The 16735-nt window shown below is 33.0% G+C and overlaps 1 protein-coding gene across 6 annotated transcripts in view; it reads right to left on the reverse strand.

Annotated features, from left to right (window-relative positions):
* The window catches only part of ERBB4 (erb-b2 receptor tyrosine kinase 4), a 1053313-nt gene that overhangs the window by 196983 nt on the left and 839595 nt on the right, over nucleotides 1–16735 (reverse strand). The window lies entirely within an intron of this gene.

The raw sequence follows: 16735 nt of genomic DNA on the forward strand, positions 1-16735 counted from the left end.
CTTCAGAGAGATTACAAATTCCCAGAAATTGAATAAAAATCTTGGGTGAATGTACATATATGTGTACTTTTTCTGAGAAAAGTTCCATAAATTTCATCAGCTTTTTCAAAGGACTCTGTAAACTGAAAAAAAAAAATAAAAAACAAAAAAAACTGAAAAAAAATGATAACCCTCGCTTCAGGCTCTTTTTATTTCTGCCTACAAATAAAATATTACTGGCATAAAAATACATTAATTTAATTTCCCTTTGACCCTATATAAGGAAATATTATTTGAGCTACCAGGCTCATAAAAAATAATTTCTTGTTCTTTTCTGCAACTCTCAAGTTAGATAGATTTGGTGTGTTAACATTTTGATTTCTTCTGCCAAGAGACATGAAGTTGTTAAATGTCTTCTTTCACCTTCATAATCTTTATAACCCTGTAGTCTATGAAAACAATAGGCACCATAAATATTTCCAGAGCTCTTAATAATAAGGTTGGCAGTGCTACAGCCAACATCCATCATTAGACAATTGAGATTAGATATATTATTTCCTATAAAACTTTTCTTAATATTTAAATCAAAGGGGATAACTGTTAAGTGACTCTTCCCAATATTTTTAAGTTTTAACCTATGAGGAAAGTCAAAGAAGAACTTTACTTTTAACTGCAATCTAGGGGCTAGATATTTTCTTGGATATTTCTCCCAGTAGTGACTACCTGAAATAGAGTATAAACTACCATTTCTCAATATGAATGCTGCTAGCTCTTCTTGTTGCCATGTGAAGATCACAAGATCATATGCTTAAGGAGCTGTGTAGCTCTCAGTAAGCAGTCACTGATTGTCCAAACAATGTCTAATGTTGCTCCTTATGCATGAGATTATAAAAAGTCTGAAATTAAAGGGTATGTATTCTTTAGTTTTACTCTCATAATGCCTAATAGCAAAAAAATAAAACAAATAAAATAAAGTTAGAAGAAGCTTTCCTATCAGCTTAAACTCCTTATAGGGCTTTTAGTTAACTATAGTAAGTTAAGTACATGTATTTTCTTTGCTCCTTCTCAAAATCCCACTAAAATGGAAGTGAAGACACAAATGCAAAGGACAAAGAGAATAGGGTGACTGAATAATAGCAAGTGAAAAATGTCAACAAATTTCAGAAAAATGGGAAGATATGGAGATAGCAAAACTAAGAGAACAATGCCAAACGCCTTCAAAGAGAAATGTCAGTAATATAAAAGTCATTTCATTCGGGAGGAAACATAAAGGGTATAAAAAACTAGGGCATTTAGTAGTACAGATGATGAAGTTGAAACGTAGGGCCAAAAACCAGAATAATTAAAATCTCTCTACATTACAATTAAATTATCTTATTGTCTCCCTATTCAGAATAGCAGGTGACTGATTCTCTCCACCCTGGCAAAAAACTAGAAACTGAGCTAATGAAACACATATTTGGGAACACCAGACACAGAGGAAATTGGGGGAGAGGAACATAATCGCAAAACTATTTTGTTGTTTTTATTTTTTTTAAAGACTGCATAGTGAATCAGACTACTTGCAATCATCTCCAAAAATGCTGCCAGCCAAGTGTATAGTTTTGCAGCAGACAATTGATAGATTCCTCTCTGAAAAGATAAGTGGCCCCATGGTGGGTAACTCAAACAAATGGTCAGATACTTGTTCACGGTAAAGGTGAAATCACCAGATATTTGTGGAAAAACTTTAGTTCTATAAACAGAGGCTATTTAAAAAATAAAAAGAAAAGAAAAACAAAGAAAGAATCCAGACAGAAGAGATAATTCAAGAAACAGAAGATAATATTTGAAAAATTAGCATCATAAAACAGATGAGAAAATATATTGCATTCATCAACCAAGAATTATGTGTTAAAAAATGCTGAGAACAAAATGTTTTTGAAAATTAAAAGTATAATACATGGTATTTTTTTTAAAGCCAAGGAAAAGGCAATAAAATTCTCAGAAAAGTAGAAAAAATATATAAATCTAGAAAATCTAAGAAAATAGACTGAAAAATTAGAGGATCAATCTAGAAGGTCCAATAAATAATTAATGAGAATTCCAGAAACAGCAACAGGAAAAATGAGATAAATATTATCAAAGGTGCCATGAAGAAAAACAAAATCCCCAAACTGAAAGATATAAGGTTCTAGATTCAAAGCTGAAAGCAGCTGCTTTCAAGATGCTTTGAATAGTTTCTATTTCCTGATTGGATCTTAGATTACTACAGATGTGTTTTCACTAAAATGAACTTATAGAGTTGCCTTTTTAGTGTCCTCCCTCCCTTTTATTCATTTTGGTCTTCACCCAATGTACCTGATAAAATTGCTGGACCATCAGAAGCCATTTTAAACAATGGGACTATGCCCTCTTCATTTGATCCAGGGACAGGTGCAATCCCAAAACAGGCCAATGAGAATCTTTTTCCTAAATCCTGCTCCCTAGGGATTATGTGGGTACTTCACCCAAAGGGGGCAGAAGTTGAGGGGAAAGAAGCCTCTATTGATCCTTACAGTCTTAAGTTTCCAAGTTCCAGGTCATTTTTGAGGCACAGCTGTATTCCTGCTATTTGGGTCCAACCAATTTCCATTATTGTTTAAGAGGACATATTTAATTTAGTTTTGACCAAATTATTACAGAATCCCACATTTATAAAGAAATTCTTTCCACTCAAACTATGTTAGTTTATAGTATTTTACGTTTTTTCCTTGACACACTGCAGATCAAGTCCTAGAGTCTAATATCTAAGTCAATTTATGTTGCAATGGCAAATTAAAAAATGCCAGTTATCAGAGATGAAATATTATTACTCTCTGTAAGGTGTTATCATAGTAATCAACACCCTGAGAGAAAGAAACAAGATTTGAGACTCAGCTTATATAAGCAGAGAGGGTCACAGTATTTCTTCAAATCTTAATGGAGCTTCTACTATTTTTTGCTTGTTTGTTTCCTGTTTCTTTAAATGGTGAAACTGATTTTGTTCTTACAGTTCTTAAATTTTACCTTGAGGACAGCTCTTTAAAAAAAATTTTACCTTGAAATTATGCCACTGTTCCCTATCAAACACTGACATAGTCCTAAGTTTAAACACTTGAGAAGGAAAAACCCAAATGATAAATATCACTTAGTAATCCTCCAAGGCCCCTTGTCCCTGAATACTTTATGCTTTAACACTGATTTGTAAGTCAAATAGTTTAGGTGCATGCCAGCATTCACATTCAGTCTTATCAACCTCATAGGACAAAGAAACCTTGTAATGTAATATCTCATCACCAAAAGACACAAAAAGACAGATAGCACAGGATCATGCTTCAAAAATGTCTTAGATGGCAAATACACAATTTTAAACAGATTTTTGGTACACTTAAATATCAGAACTGTCTTTCATCAAGTCTTGATTGGCTGACTGTTAACCTTCAACCAACATTGCCTTGTTTTGAATGTATTTCATTTAAGGTAATAAAAAGAATACCATGTATTATTAACAGAAATACCTTAAAACCTTCATTTACATCCATGTAATAACAATTTGGCATATACATTATCCTTTAGAAATCGAAACATCCTGTGTCTATTTGAATTGCTAATGCAAAAAAAGACATGCAGAGAAAATTCTTAAATAATAGTAAGTTCTTAAACATAGGCTTTCATTTTCTTATTGTGAAAAGTTGGCATTAATTATGCAAGTCTTCATGCTAACTTATAGTTTAAAGTTGGATGGTCTTTGTTGCTTTATTACCATGATGAATAGAAGAAAAGTTATTCAATACACTTGGAGCACAGTTAACAGACTTCACAAAAAATATTTCCTCTTTTTGTTTCTCTGATATTGTTTTAAGAAGTTCAAGCTAATCAAAATCTAAATCTGAAAGGGAGAAAATAATATATTGATTACAAATGGGTAATGGCACATGAGCCTTGTAATGTGATAAATATTAAATTCTTATAATGTGATAAATATTAAATAAGAATGTTTTGTATATCATCTCATTCACTCATTCTCGGAAAGATGTATTGTTAAATCTATGGAAAGAAGACAATGGAAGGATACTTGGAGATGAAGTTCTCCTCAGATTTAACAGTAATTTCAGATGGACAACATTAGAAAAACACAAGAGTTCTCACCCACTGCCCAGAACATTGCCACATTATGCTCTGTTTTGGTCTTAATCTCCTAAAGCCAAAATAAAGTCTTGGTATATGTCCTAGACTTGATTTAATCTTAAAAGAGATTACAAATATTAAAGCCAAGTTCCCGTTTCCAGTTTATTCCTAGTTCAAAAATGTGCCATCATGAAAAGGACATGACTCACAAGAAGAAAAATGAATAGTGGCTATTTTCCCATATCTTGAGTTACTTTACAAGTAATTTAACAGATAATGGATATTTTCATATGAATAGTTATTAATTTATTATTATATTTAATAGAGCCTGCCTGAATTATTAAAAATAGTATTTTATATTTATGTAACATTTAATATATTTAGAAATCATTGTTAGCATCCTAACACACCAGGATCAGTTACCTTTTATTATTCTGCTTTTCAAAAACAAAGATATTAGCTGAGCTTCTCACTGGGCTCCCAACTTGTAGGTAGCATAAGTAGAATTTAGACCAAGATCTTTTAAACCAATATTGTAAATTCAATATTTCTTCTACATAAGAGATCTCCCAATTAGTATTTATGAAATTCTCATTATAATATTGAAATAGAAAAATAGAACTGCCTACTTAAATCTTACTGAGGTCACCTAGTTATTTAAATTAATAAAAATAATTAAATTTTGGACACAGATGGTGTTACATTTCTCTGTACAATAGATGAAGCATTAAATAAAAGAATGTTAATCTATAATGACAATTCTGTTTACTTCAAAAGCAGTGGAAAGACTTTATGCCTCATTAAGGAAAGTCCTTAGCTCCATTTTCAGTCAGAAAACTGCTAGTGGAATTATATCCAAACTATTTGTAAATATTTTAATTCTCATTTGTAAGTGGGAATGCTGTTTTCTTAATAGTTACACATACCTATGAAGTACATAAATACAGATTTCCTGTACCCCAAGAAATAGAATACTAAAAAGATATGAATATGATAAAAGCATATAGCCATATTGAGGAGAAATAAATGAATGTTGTTTTAAAATGGCACTATTGTTTTCTATAGGCAGTTATTTTAAATGACAGTTGATTACCAAGGAGAAAAGTTGATTTCTCTAATGAACCTGCTGATATTATTTATAGATCTCAAAAATATAAAGATAAGCTAGAAATACTATTATGGTCATTATATGAGAGATAATTTTATGCACAACTGAAAAAAAAAACACAACATTTTCAAAATATTTTCATATCAACAAACCCAGTAAAATAAAAGAATTCATGGTATTATTTGGGTAAGGATTTATAGCCAGAAATTTTTAATAAATTAAGCTCTATAAGTAATAATTATAATGAAACAAGTTTTGCTTTTAAATAAAATATAAATATAACAAATATAATATAAAATATAAATATAATAAAATTTAAAATATAATATTTATAAATATTTTTAAAGAAACATTTGATACAAGAAAGTACAAGTTTTAAAATAAGGAATTGTGCACCTACATCTGAGAAATATATTGGAACTTTAATATAATACTTTGAGGGAACGTTAAGTCATAGGAAATATTTATATATCCATTTATTCTGTCCTTAAAGTACATTACAAAACACACACACATACTAATGATGGTAAAACATATATATGGCAAAAATAAAATAAGGAAAGGAAAAATTAAACTGAAATGATGGGTCAATTTATTTTCTAAAATACATGCATTTATCACATAAAACTCAAGCTTTTTAGCAATATGTACAAAAAGAAAAATCTAATGTTATAGTAGATATAATATAAAAGTAGGAATAAATAATATCAGATCAGACAAGTGCAATCAAGTAAACTGGAAGGTTAAATAACTTTGGTATTTCTGCCTTGGTGGAGAGTTCAAAAGATCTCTAAACCTACGACTAATTATAAGATTTTCTTTTTCTAATTTCCTATCATACTTTCCCTGTTCTGTCCTGATAAATTGTACTACTTCATGATCGATTTAATATGTTACTAAACTTTAACCTCACTAAGGGTAAGGTTTTGGGGTGATAGTCATCTTTATACTACCTAGAGTACATAGATAGCATGAGACTTTGCACATAGTAGACACTTCATAAAAATCTACTAAAAATAAACATATTTTACCCATCTTTCCAAACCAAAAACAAATCTTCCTGAGAACTTACCATTCAGTAAATGGGTATTGTATGGATCACAAAGTGTGAAATAACTATTGACCAAAGTACCTTTACAATCTCGTTGGGGATGCAAAATTAACACATACCTACAGTTAAAAAATGGTTAGGTGTTTGTTAGCTGTTATACCAGTATATACATTATGTAATGTATATACCAGTATATACATTATACATTCACTGAAAAATAAAAGAGTAATAATCTAGGTTGGAATTTATTCTGTTTAAATCAACATTATTTTAAAAACTAGAGAATATTATATTTTGAAGCATCTCTCTGCAAAAAAACCAACCTTTTTCTTTCATGAGAGTACAGTATTAATAATATGTTCATTAAATGAATGCATCTTCCAGGTTTTGAAATGAATTTATTTTAAAGGAACTTGGCTCCTTGCTTCCATCTCAATACGAAAAATCCTTTTCTGACTTTATGCACAAATCCTTGTGTTTGCATCTTTCCCCAAAAGCTTACGTGTTTCTTACGGTTAATTTTCCACATGCTTGCTAGAGCTGACAATTTTAATTTACTGGTCAGATCTACCTATTATTTGTATGCATTATATCAAACATATTCCTGATTCACTAAAATTTCTTTGTGGGGATACAAGGAAATTATAGTGAATATAGCTGAATATAGTGGGCCCTTAGATCTTAATTATAAATTGTTAAAAAAAATAGAAAAATGAAAAAATAACTGGCTCCCTTGGCTATTTTCTTACCAGGAAACAAATGAAAAAGGGAAATTTATTTCTGACCATAAATCCCAAATGTTTCATTTTCATTTTCCCCAAGTTAACTTTCTCACCTAGCTAAGCAGCATTTTCTGCTATTATTAGCTTCTGGTCCAATATTAGCTGACCAGTATCTGTCAAACTCCTCAGTTCAATGAGCTTAGGGACTCCCAAGGATCTCCATGTATGCAGACTTCTGCTTACAGCTGCTAATTATTTTCTAACAGATAATGGAACATTTAGGTTCAGAGAGGTTAGATTAAATTTGTAAGTGAATCAAAAACCCTAGATAAAAACTGCAGTAGCAAAGATCACTGTAGAAAACCCTAAGCTTTTTAGTTACGATAAAGGTCCCTCACTGACTGCTTATTCTTCTGTTAAAAATTGGTCTCATGTTTTTATGACCTCACAGGTATGTTTTCTTTCCTTTTTTTTTTCTTTTCCTGTGAGAGAAAAGTCAGTGGTTTTTTATTTATTTTGTTGTTGTTGTTGTTGTTTTTGGTCTTTTTTTTTTTTAATTTATTCCAGCATATTATGGGGGTACAAATGTTTAGGTTACATATATTGCCTTTGCCCCACCTGAGTCAGAGCTTCAAGCGTGTCATGTCTATCCCCCAGACGGTGCGCACCACACCCATTAGGTGTGAATATATCCATCACCTCCTCCCCCCTCTCACCTGCTTCTTTCCTAATCACGCTATTGTAAATTGTAAGCTATGGGCAGCAAAAAGATGGCTTCTTAGGAGCTGCACAAGCATTCAGAAATGTTCAAAAGAATATCTGATATTCCATTAAATTTTACTTCCCTCTGTGCACATACATGTGTGCTCATCTGTTAGTTCCAATTTAATAGTGAGTACATATGGTGTTTGGTATTTGTTTTTCCATACTTGAGACACTTTGGTATCCAGTTCCATCCAGATTGTTGCAAAAAGCATTAATTCATCTTTTTTTTTTATGTCCGAGTAGTACTCCTGGAAAAAAAATCAAGCTATTTATATAGCATATGTAGCACAACTTGTGTTAATAGGCTAAAAGAAGTGTAGGTTTTATGGTAACCACTTCATGAAAAGTGGTAATGATGAAATTAAAGCATTCGAGCAATATTTCTGAAAATGTTTGTTCAGCAGAATTTTTTTTATAAATGCAGGGGATTTGTGTGTGCGTGTTTAAAGAAAGTTATATATAGTTTGATATTGTAATCTGAGAGTAAGCATAACATGTCATATGGAGCAATAATAAAGAAAAAGAAAATGATAAGACCATCATTAGAGGTTTGAGGGGCAAGAATGCCCCTTGAGCAAAGCTTGATTTCCATCAATGCAACTGGCAGCCTTAAGAACTCTGAAGAAAAAAGTGAGAATAAAAAACTCAGAAGGAAACTCAGGACTGAACTGCCACATTTGGTTACTTGTGGCAATTGTTTCTCATTTAAACAATGTGATCTTTTGGAGAACGTAGAGTAATGGTATGTGAAGCCAGTAGTAGACTCTGGAGCTAGAGAGCTTTCAGTTCAAATCCAGACTCTGGTTTGTTGGTTTGTTTGTTTGTTTGTTTGTTTTGAGACAGGGTCTTGCTCTGTTGCCCTAGCTTGAGTGCAGTGGTGTCATAGCTCACTACAACCTCAGTCTCCTGGCCTCAAGCAATCCTCCTGCGTCAGCCTCCCAAAGTGCTAGGATTATAGGCATAAACTACTGTGCCCAGCCCCCTTATGAGTATTGAAATGAGAACAGTGGTTTCAATATGATCTGTAAGCCTCATTCTCCTCATAAAATAGGCATATTAATACCCATTTGCAGGCATCTCTCTGGCTCAATCTAGCTGCGAAGAATCATTTATTTCTTTACCTTATAATTTTGAGTTTATTTTACATATTTGGTTCTAGAAAGTGTTTTAAAAAATATTTCTACTATTCATAGATGATTCATGGTGGAACATGATCAAGAAGGACATGCTAGGTTGATCCCTTTTCACCCTGGCTTTGGTATGTCATTAAAATTTTTTTTCCAAATCCACTATAATCTATTTCCTTATTGGACAGATTAGCTCTTGAAGTTAGAAAAGGAAGGGGGAAATGTTAGTACAAATAAAACCATAGCCAAATTCATCTTTGTTTGCATAATATCTTCATTTACTCTGGAAAGAAATCATGCTCATGTGATCCAGGATTATTGACTCCTGTTGCTGAATGTGGAATTAAATTAATTAAACATTAATGCTGTCTAGCAATCTGGGATCACTGTCTACTTCAGAGGACCCTTTTTCTATGACCATTCTTAAGCAGGTGATGATGGTATGGAGACAATGTGACAAACTTTCTGTTTGCAAATTCCTTTAACGTACCCAAGTAAAAGCAGACTGCATTGTCAATTTGGTTAGTTTCTGACAGTCTATACTTTAGAAACAGTAGACATAAACCTCCAACTGATATAGCAGTGGTGTGAGGTAGAGTGAGGAATTCTTTTGATCATTTTGAGAAAACTGTCATAAGTTTGAGTATATCCTTGTGAAGTGGTCATTTTTGTAATACCAGTTTTAGAAATAACCAACCACATAGTTATTCTAATAGATGATTACTCAGTGGTGTCATTAAACTTGCAAAGGCACATTAAAAAATATAATGGAAGCCAGGCATGGTGGCCTTCTGTAGTCTCAGCTACTTGGGAGGCTGAGGCAGAAGAATTGCTTGAGCCCAGGAGTTTGAGGTTGCAATAAGCTATGATGATGCCACTGCACTGTAACTCATCTGGCAGAGAGACTCCAGCTCAAAAAACATACTACGGAGAGTATTTTTATCATTTATCCACACAGCACACATAAGTATATATATGTATATGTCTATTCCACTGCAAATATCACAGCATAGTAAGCTCGAATTCCCTCAATAAAATCACTTCCCTATGGATAACTAAAATCACTTTATGCCAGGACTTTATTCGCATAGTCTCTTCCTCCTGCATAAACAATATATTTTTTCCTTGAACCTATAAGCAGATCATTAACCAAATAATTTATATCAAAGTTTGATATGTTCAAAATTGTTTGCAATTTTCTGGAAATTCTATTTACTGGTCTTTGCTTTCTACCTGCATTTTATGAACAATCTTAATATTTTAAATTGCTCCTCCCAGTGATACAGTCAAACTGAGTGGGAATTTTTCCTAAATCATAATTATTCTCAAATACCATTCAAATTGGAATTAGAAACTGCACATAATCAGTTCAGTTTCAGCTCCATGTGGCATAACACATCCTCTAATCTTGTATGAAATTCACCAAATTGTAGAGTTTAAAAAACTGGAAAATACCTTTAATATGGAAAGCTGTGCTGTCAATATACACAGCTGATTTCATTTACCCAATTTAAATACTGGTACAGTAGACTATGGACTCTTGAGAAATGTCCTTTCACACAAAATCAAGAAATGCTTTGGAGAAACATAAGCAGTCAGAAAGCTAATTAAGTTATAAATTGTGGCTTACAGAGAGCAACCTATTTTGCATTTGGGTAGTCTCCTCTAGTTACTTCAAAAAGGAAATTTAGCCTATTGGAAACTTGTTAAACTCTTTAATATCCCCTAAGGCAATATTTAAAGCTCAAGGTTTAGGATAGCTACTAAATTCAGTTAACCCCAACTGGCAGGGATTTATAACGACCATGGTTACTTTTATTTATTTATTTTTGCCAAATTAATCTGTAGTAAAATCACCTGTTTTTTTTTTCCTATTTATAGAAGATCATCCCATCCTTCTTACTCTTATTGGAACAGAAGTAGACAGGCAGGAGACAAGGGGAGGAAGGGGCTCTAATAACAGAATTTCATCGAGAGAGTGAACACTACCTAAAATTACTACATAAGAACCAAGGAACTCAGAAGTAAGATGCTAAAAATGAAAGCTAGTACTACCCTCTCATATATAATGGAATCATTCACAGGCAGGCATTCAAAAGGTTCCCTACAACAGGTTCCTCTAATGGGAGCTAGGTAAGGTTACTGACCTCTTGCATGCATAGGAGAAAGTCATCCAAGGGTTTTCCTCCTCAAAGGATCTTACAGAGTCAAAATGGAAGGTCTATTTTCTCAGTGATTTGTTTGGTGCTCTAGATTCACAACAGCTCTTAAATTGAGTTTGCAGAAATAAATTATAGATGAGCAATATGAGTAAGAGAAATGATTGAAGTACAACATACCTAAACAAAGATAAGACTATTGGGGGAAAATATTACAGAAATTAGGCTGGAATAGAGGGCTTAAATAATAAAAGTCTTTAAAAATAGAAAAAAAATGCATTCAGACAATTAACCAAGTAGTTATTGTGTTACCTAACTATATGTTTCCATTGTGCTTGCCCTTAGATATGCAGTAGTGCAGTCAATGGACATAGTCCCTTGTCATCAACAATCTTGCAATCTAGTGGTGGAGAGTAGAATTCTACAATAAAAACTAAGAGAAAAAAAATAAATACACAATAACTTACCATGGTAAACGTTACAGAGGAAGATTTCTGCATGCTGCTAGTAAGGTATAATTTAGATTAAGGAGTCAAGGAAGAGCTCTTTGAGGAAGTATACTTAAGCTGAGAAAATCAGGATAACTAGGAGTCCATTAGGTATAATTGAGGGATGAACACTCCAGGTGGAGGCACTAACTGGCTTGCTTGTAAGGAAGAGTGTTGAGAAAGTGAAGAGAAAGGCAACTGGGGAAGTAATCAGGAGCTCTGTAAGCTAAGAGTCTAGTGTTTTACTGTACTGCAGTAAGGCCAATAAAAGTTTTTATACAGAGGAATGACAGAATTCAAGTTTTGTATTAAAAAGTAGAGATATCAAATTGGAAGCTAGTCTCATAATTGAAACTGAAGAAGTTGATGTCTTGGATTAAGGTGATGGCAATGGAGTTTAAAAAGAAGGGGATGACATCCAAATGTATTTTGGGCATAGAATCAAAGCATTTGCCTTGAATTGGAAGTGGATGTTTTGAGGGGTTATGACATGCAAGGATAAGTTCCAAATTTCTGATAAGAACAACAGGTTAGAGATACAAATTATTTAAGTGGGTAAAATTGGAGGCAGGAGAGATTAACAGGAGAGGATAAAGAGATCCATTCCGAGTGCGTCAAACTTGAGATGTGCCTGGGATTTCAATGTGGCAATATCAAGAATGGAGATGAGATCAGGTTCATAGAACAGACTAGAGATGGAAGTTGATAATCTAGTGAGATGATCTAAGGAAAAATGTAGATTAAAAAGAGGTCTAGAACCGGCACTGAGAAATTTTAATACTTCTGAGATTGCTTCCTGGCAGCATGATTTTGAGAAACAGGAAGCTTGAAGATTTTTGTAATAATATGATTATAATGATGGGCCATGAATCTAAGTTGACTACAGAGGGATGTGAAAGTAGGAAGCAGCTGAGGGACAATGAGACACAGAAAAGAGTCAATGAAAGAAAATAAACTGGAGGGGAAAGAGAATGTAATTGTAGGGTGTTTGAAATATTAGTTTCAGATGGGACATTTGTGCTGATGACCAAGTTCTGTACAACTAAAAGGATGTGAACAAGAGCCAATGAAATAACTGTAGCATATATGATTTACTTTTACTACTGGGAAATTTTTCTTTTTTTTTTTTTAGTACAGTTTTGACAGACTCTAAATTCTGCTTCTAATGGAGTTTATAGATTCTCTTTATGAAGATAGTGTTTTATTTTTAAAAGCAAAGTAAATTTCCAGAACTTTTCTTAATTACTTTACCTATATCTTTTCTTAAGAAAAAGAAGATTGGTTAACCATCTTTTCAAGATCACGCCAATAGTAAAGGATCTTGTGACATTTAAGTAATTGGCCTTTAAAATAAAGGGCATTCTGCATTTTTCACCTCTGAAATAGATGAATTGTTTTCATATATGCAAATGAACAAAACCTATAAAGTCAACAGATATAATTAAAAATGTGAATTTTTTAAAAATCCACTATTAGTATAACACAGGATCTAGCTAAGAGTTTTTCATACTATGTGAAGTCATATACATGAACTTTTGGAATGTGAAAATGTTATAGAACAAAATATCTTTTCAAATAATATTACAAGTCTGATATAATCCGACAGAAAATATAAACTGCTAGTATATTGTATTCATCTTGTCCCATTATGATGACATCAATTAGCGTTGAAACAATTTCCACCAAGATAAAAAACAATACAGACAACATATAAACACAATTCACATGAACATTTCTTTAGAAAATAGCAAAACGTCAGTTGTGTAAGATAAATAAAATTTCCTCTTGTAAATGGAGAAGAAAACAAGCTATTCTTTTAATAAAATATTACCATTTACATATAAGGTTGGATGTTTTGAAACACATTTCCTGACAGCAATTTTCTGTGAACTATATGGTGAATTTGGTGTGGGAAAACCAAAATTGAAGCCAAGAAGATCATGCTAGAGCTAAGCCAGTACTTTTGATCAGCCATTGAAATTTAGAATAATTACAGAATTTCTTCCATTCTCAGCTAATTTTTTAAGAAAACAATTTAGATAAAACACTGATGTTAGGCTTAAATATTGGGGGAAAAATACAGAGTGGTGGGAACTCAGAAAAGCTATCAAGTCTGGCTGATTTTATCTACCATGGTCCCATAATCTAAGAATTTTGTTCAATAACATCATTCTTAGGTCTGGTGTTCAGCACCATTTGGTGGATTAAAAAAAAATAAGTCACACTTTTCTCATTTTGAAATGGTGCTATCTGAAACAAGAACTAGGACCATGTATAAATGCAGACATTCTTTCTATGAAGGTGGACATTTAGAGTCATTTTCTTAATGTTGTTCAGTGTGATCTTTCTTAATGGGAATGAAGAATGCACTGGCCACAGCAGTGTGTTATTATTGTCATTATGAATCCATTAGACATATTCAGGTGAGCCGAGTAAAAGCCCTGTGATAAGATTCTCCTTCTCTTGCTTTTAGTGTAGCATTTAATAGTGCACAAACTGCCCCATATTTATTTTTTGCCTATGTTAAAAATTCTAAGAAAATATAACAATCCTCTCCTTTGCCCTTGAATATTAATAGAAGTGTTGAATTGTAGTGATGAATTTTGAATATTAAGGTGCTGCATTTGTGACACATAATAACCAGTAAAGCATGGCTATATCTCATAAATATAGTAGTAGTGATTATTGAATCTAGACTATTCTGCTCTAAGTGTAAAGTTGCAGGGTGGGAAAGGATCTAAATGATTAATGAGAGTATGCAATTTCCACCATCTTTGGAAACTTTATTTTCTTTCTATAAAATGTTATAAAACACATAGAAACACATGCATATAAGTACAAACATACACATGCACTCGTTTCCAAAAGAGACATGTAACATGTTTGCAGTACATCTTACTTCAATTTGAAAGTTATCCTGGGAACATTCTATCATAGTGTTGTACCACCTGACTTCCACTCACTTTTCTTTGCCCAACAGCTTTCTCTTGCCACCTAAGGCTATTTTGCTACCCTCAGGAGGTAGGACATGTAGGAAGATAAATCTCTCTTTCTCCCAGGACTCCTCAATCGATAACTGACAGAGCTCATGTAATGGCTCCAGCTCCTGGAACCCTGAGTAGGATAATTCTGAGGCGTGTCTTGCAACTGACTGCCTGCCAGTGTCTTTCCAGTAGAAAGAAATTCCAGTTTCTCACAATGGCAGCTAGCTTTATTGGTTCCCCTATCTTATTTCCACATTCCCCTACTGGAGTCTTTCACCTCCAAAATAAACTATTTTCACTCAAATCCTTGTTTCGGGGGCAACTTCTACTTCTGGAAGAACCCTAACTGAGACATATATTAAACATATTACTTTTAACCTAAGAACTCTAGAACATTTGTAATTTCGACTAAATCCTTAGGTCCAAATTATAAAATAAGTTTCGTTATACAAACCTTTGCTTGGGGTTTAATAGGTTATTCAAATACTTACAATCATCTACCAGGGGTCCTCAAACTTTTTAAACAGGGAGCCAGTTCACTGTCCCTCAGACCGTTGGAGGCTGGACTATAGTTTTAAAAAAACTATGAACAAATTCCTAGGCACACTGCACATATCTCATTTTGAAGTAAAAAAAAAAAAACAAGTGGGAAAAAACACCCACATGTGGCCTGAGGGCCGTAGTTTGAGGACGCCTGACACACATAACAGATGAGCTGAAAATGTAGGTATGCAATGTAGGCATACGTTTATATTAAAATTACACCAGTCTATGTAAAATATTGAATTCACCATCAATGTTGCCAGTAAAACCGTGTTTTAATCATGGTGATGTTATCCTTCCAATGTTTTGAAAGAAGTCATCAAAATAGTAGGAAGCGTTTCTGCTAATATTTATTGAAACTCTGCCAATAGCAGTCCGTCAATCTGTTAAACTTCTAGCATCTATCCACAAGTAGGAAAGGCACAGTCAAAATATTTTCCTTAACTTTTCTTAACTTTTAAAAAGAACAAATTCCTTTGAGTCTATTGGTTACCAAATCCATCAACCATGTAGGAAAATGACTCCTTTCATGGCTCAATCAGAGCCTCATCTAAAATTCAGTGGAAATCTAAGACTTCAAGCTGCCATCCCCACTCTTGTTTCCATGGGAATAGACTTCAGATCAAGAAACAAAAAATGGATGGGGTTAGGAGCTTTCAAATAATCATTCAAAATCATGATGAGGTTTTTAGAGGTTTTTTTCCTTAGGTTATTATTTTGTAGCCTCTTAACCCCCTTTTGCCAGTCTGTTTCCATGGAAATATGACAAAAATGGCTGTCCAAGCCTCCAGCAGGGATTATTAGCATTCTTGTGAATTTCAGCTTTGGTTGTAGCTTAGGCTTGGTAAGATTTTTTCTACCAGTTTTATAAATTAATCAACAATTTCTACTCATTGTAATTTTTCTTTATAATTTCTAACTTCTTGTAAAGTTCCTTTCACAAATTTATAGCTATGATCAAGATCAAATTGAGTAATTGGGACATCACTTAAAAAGGCTTCAGTTTTAAATTTTAACATATGAGCCAGGACATGTAGCTGCAGAGAGGTTCAGAATCTTTAGAGACCTGCAGAAAGAAACATTATTTTGTTACTGGACTCATTGTCTGTTAGACAGGTATTGGATGATATGTATGTAGGGTGATATTTAAAATGTAAAGCAACTGGTAAGGCATGGAACCAAACAATCAGAAAAGCAGGTTTGTACCATCTGATTATTAGCCCTATTATATAATAACCAATAATAAGTTAAGCTAAAAGTAGTCTTATACAAAGTGGTTAGCATAATACCCAAATAAATTATTCAAGGTCACAGACTGAGCTCCTGAAAAACTTGCAAAAGAGCTTACAGGAGAAATTGGGTAGAAATATATAGCAATCCATCTTTTAAAAAAATCAAAGTGCATATGCTTGCATCATCTTTCATATGAAGGTCATTTGAGAATCAAAATCATCCTTATTACTGAAGACATTATGCTAAAAAATAGAGAAAGAACGTATATGATCTTTGATAGAACCCCTGGCAGGATACCTTGTGTTGAACGTGAAAAAATAACAGCATGCTACATATATATAGTTTTATTCTATCCTACTCTATGAAATTTGCTGAACAGCTCAATCTACAATTTTTGTTAGGGGAAATCTTAAAGTTCTGATTGACCTTATAAAGTACATTTATTCTT

This window comes from Microcebus murinus, chromosome 8 (genome assembly GCF_040939455.1).
Source record: "Microcebus murinus isolate Inina chromosome 8, M.murinus_Inina_mat1.0, whole genome shotgun sequence".
NCBI classification, from domain to species: Eukaryota; Metazoa; Chordata; class Mammalia; order Primates; family Cheirogaleidae; genus Microcebus; species Microcebus murinus.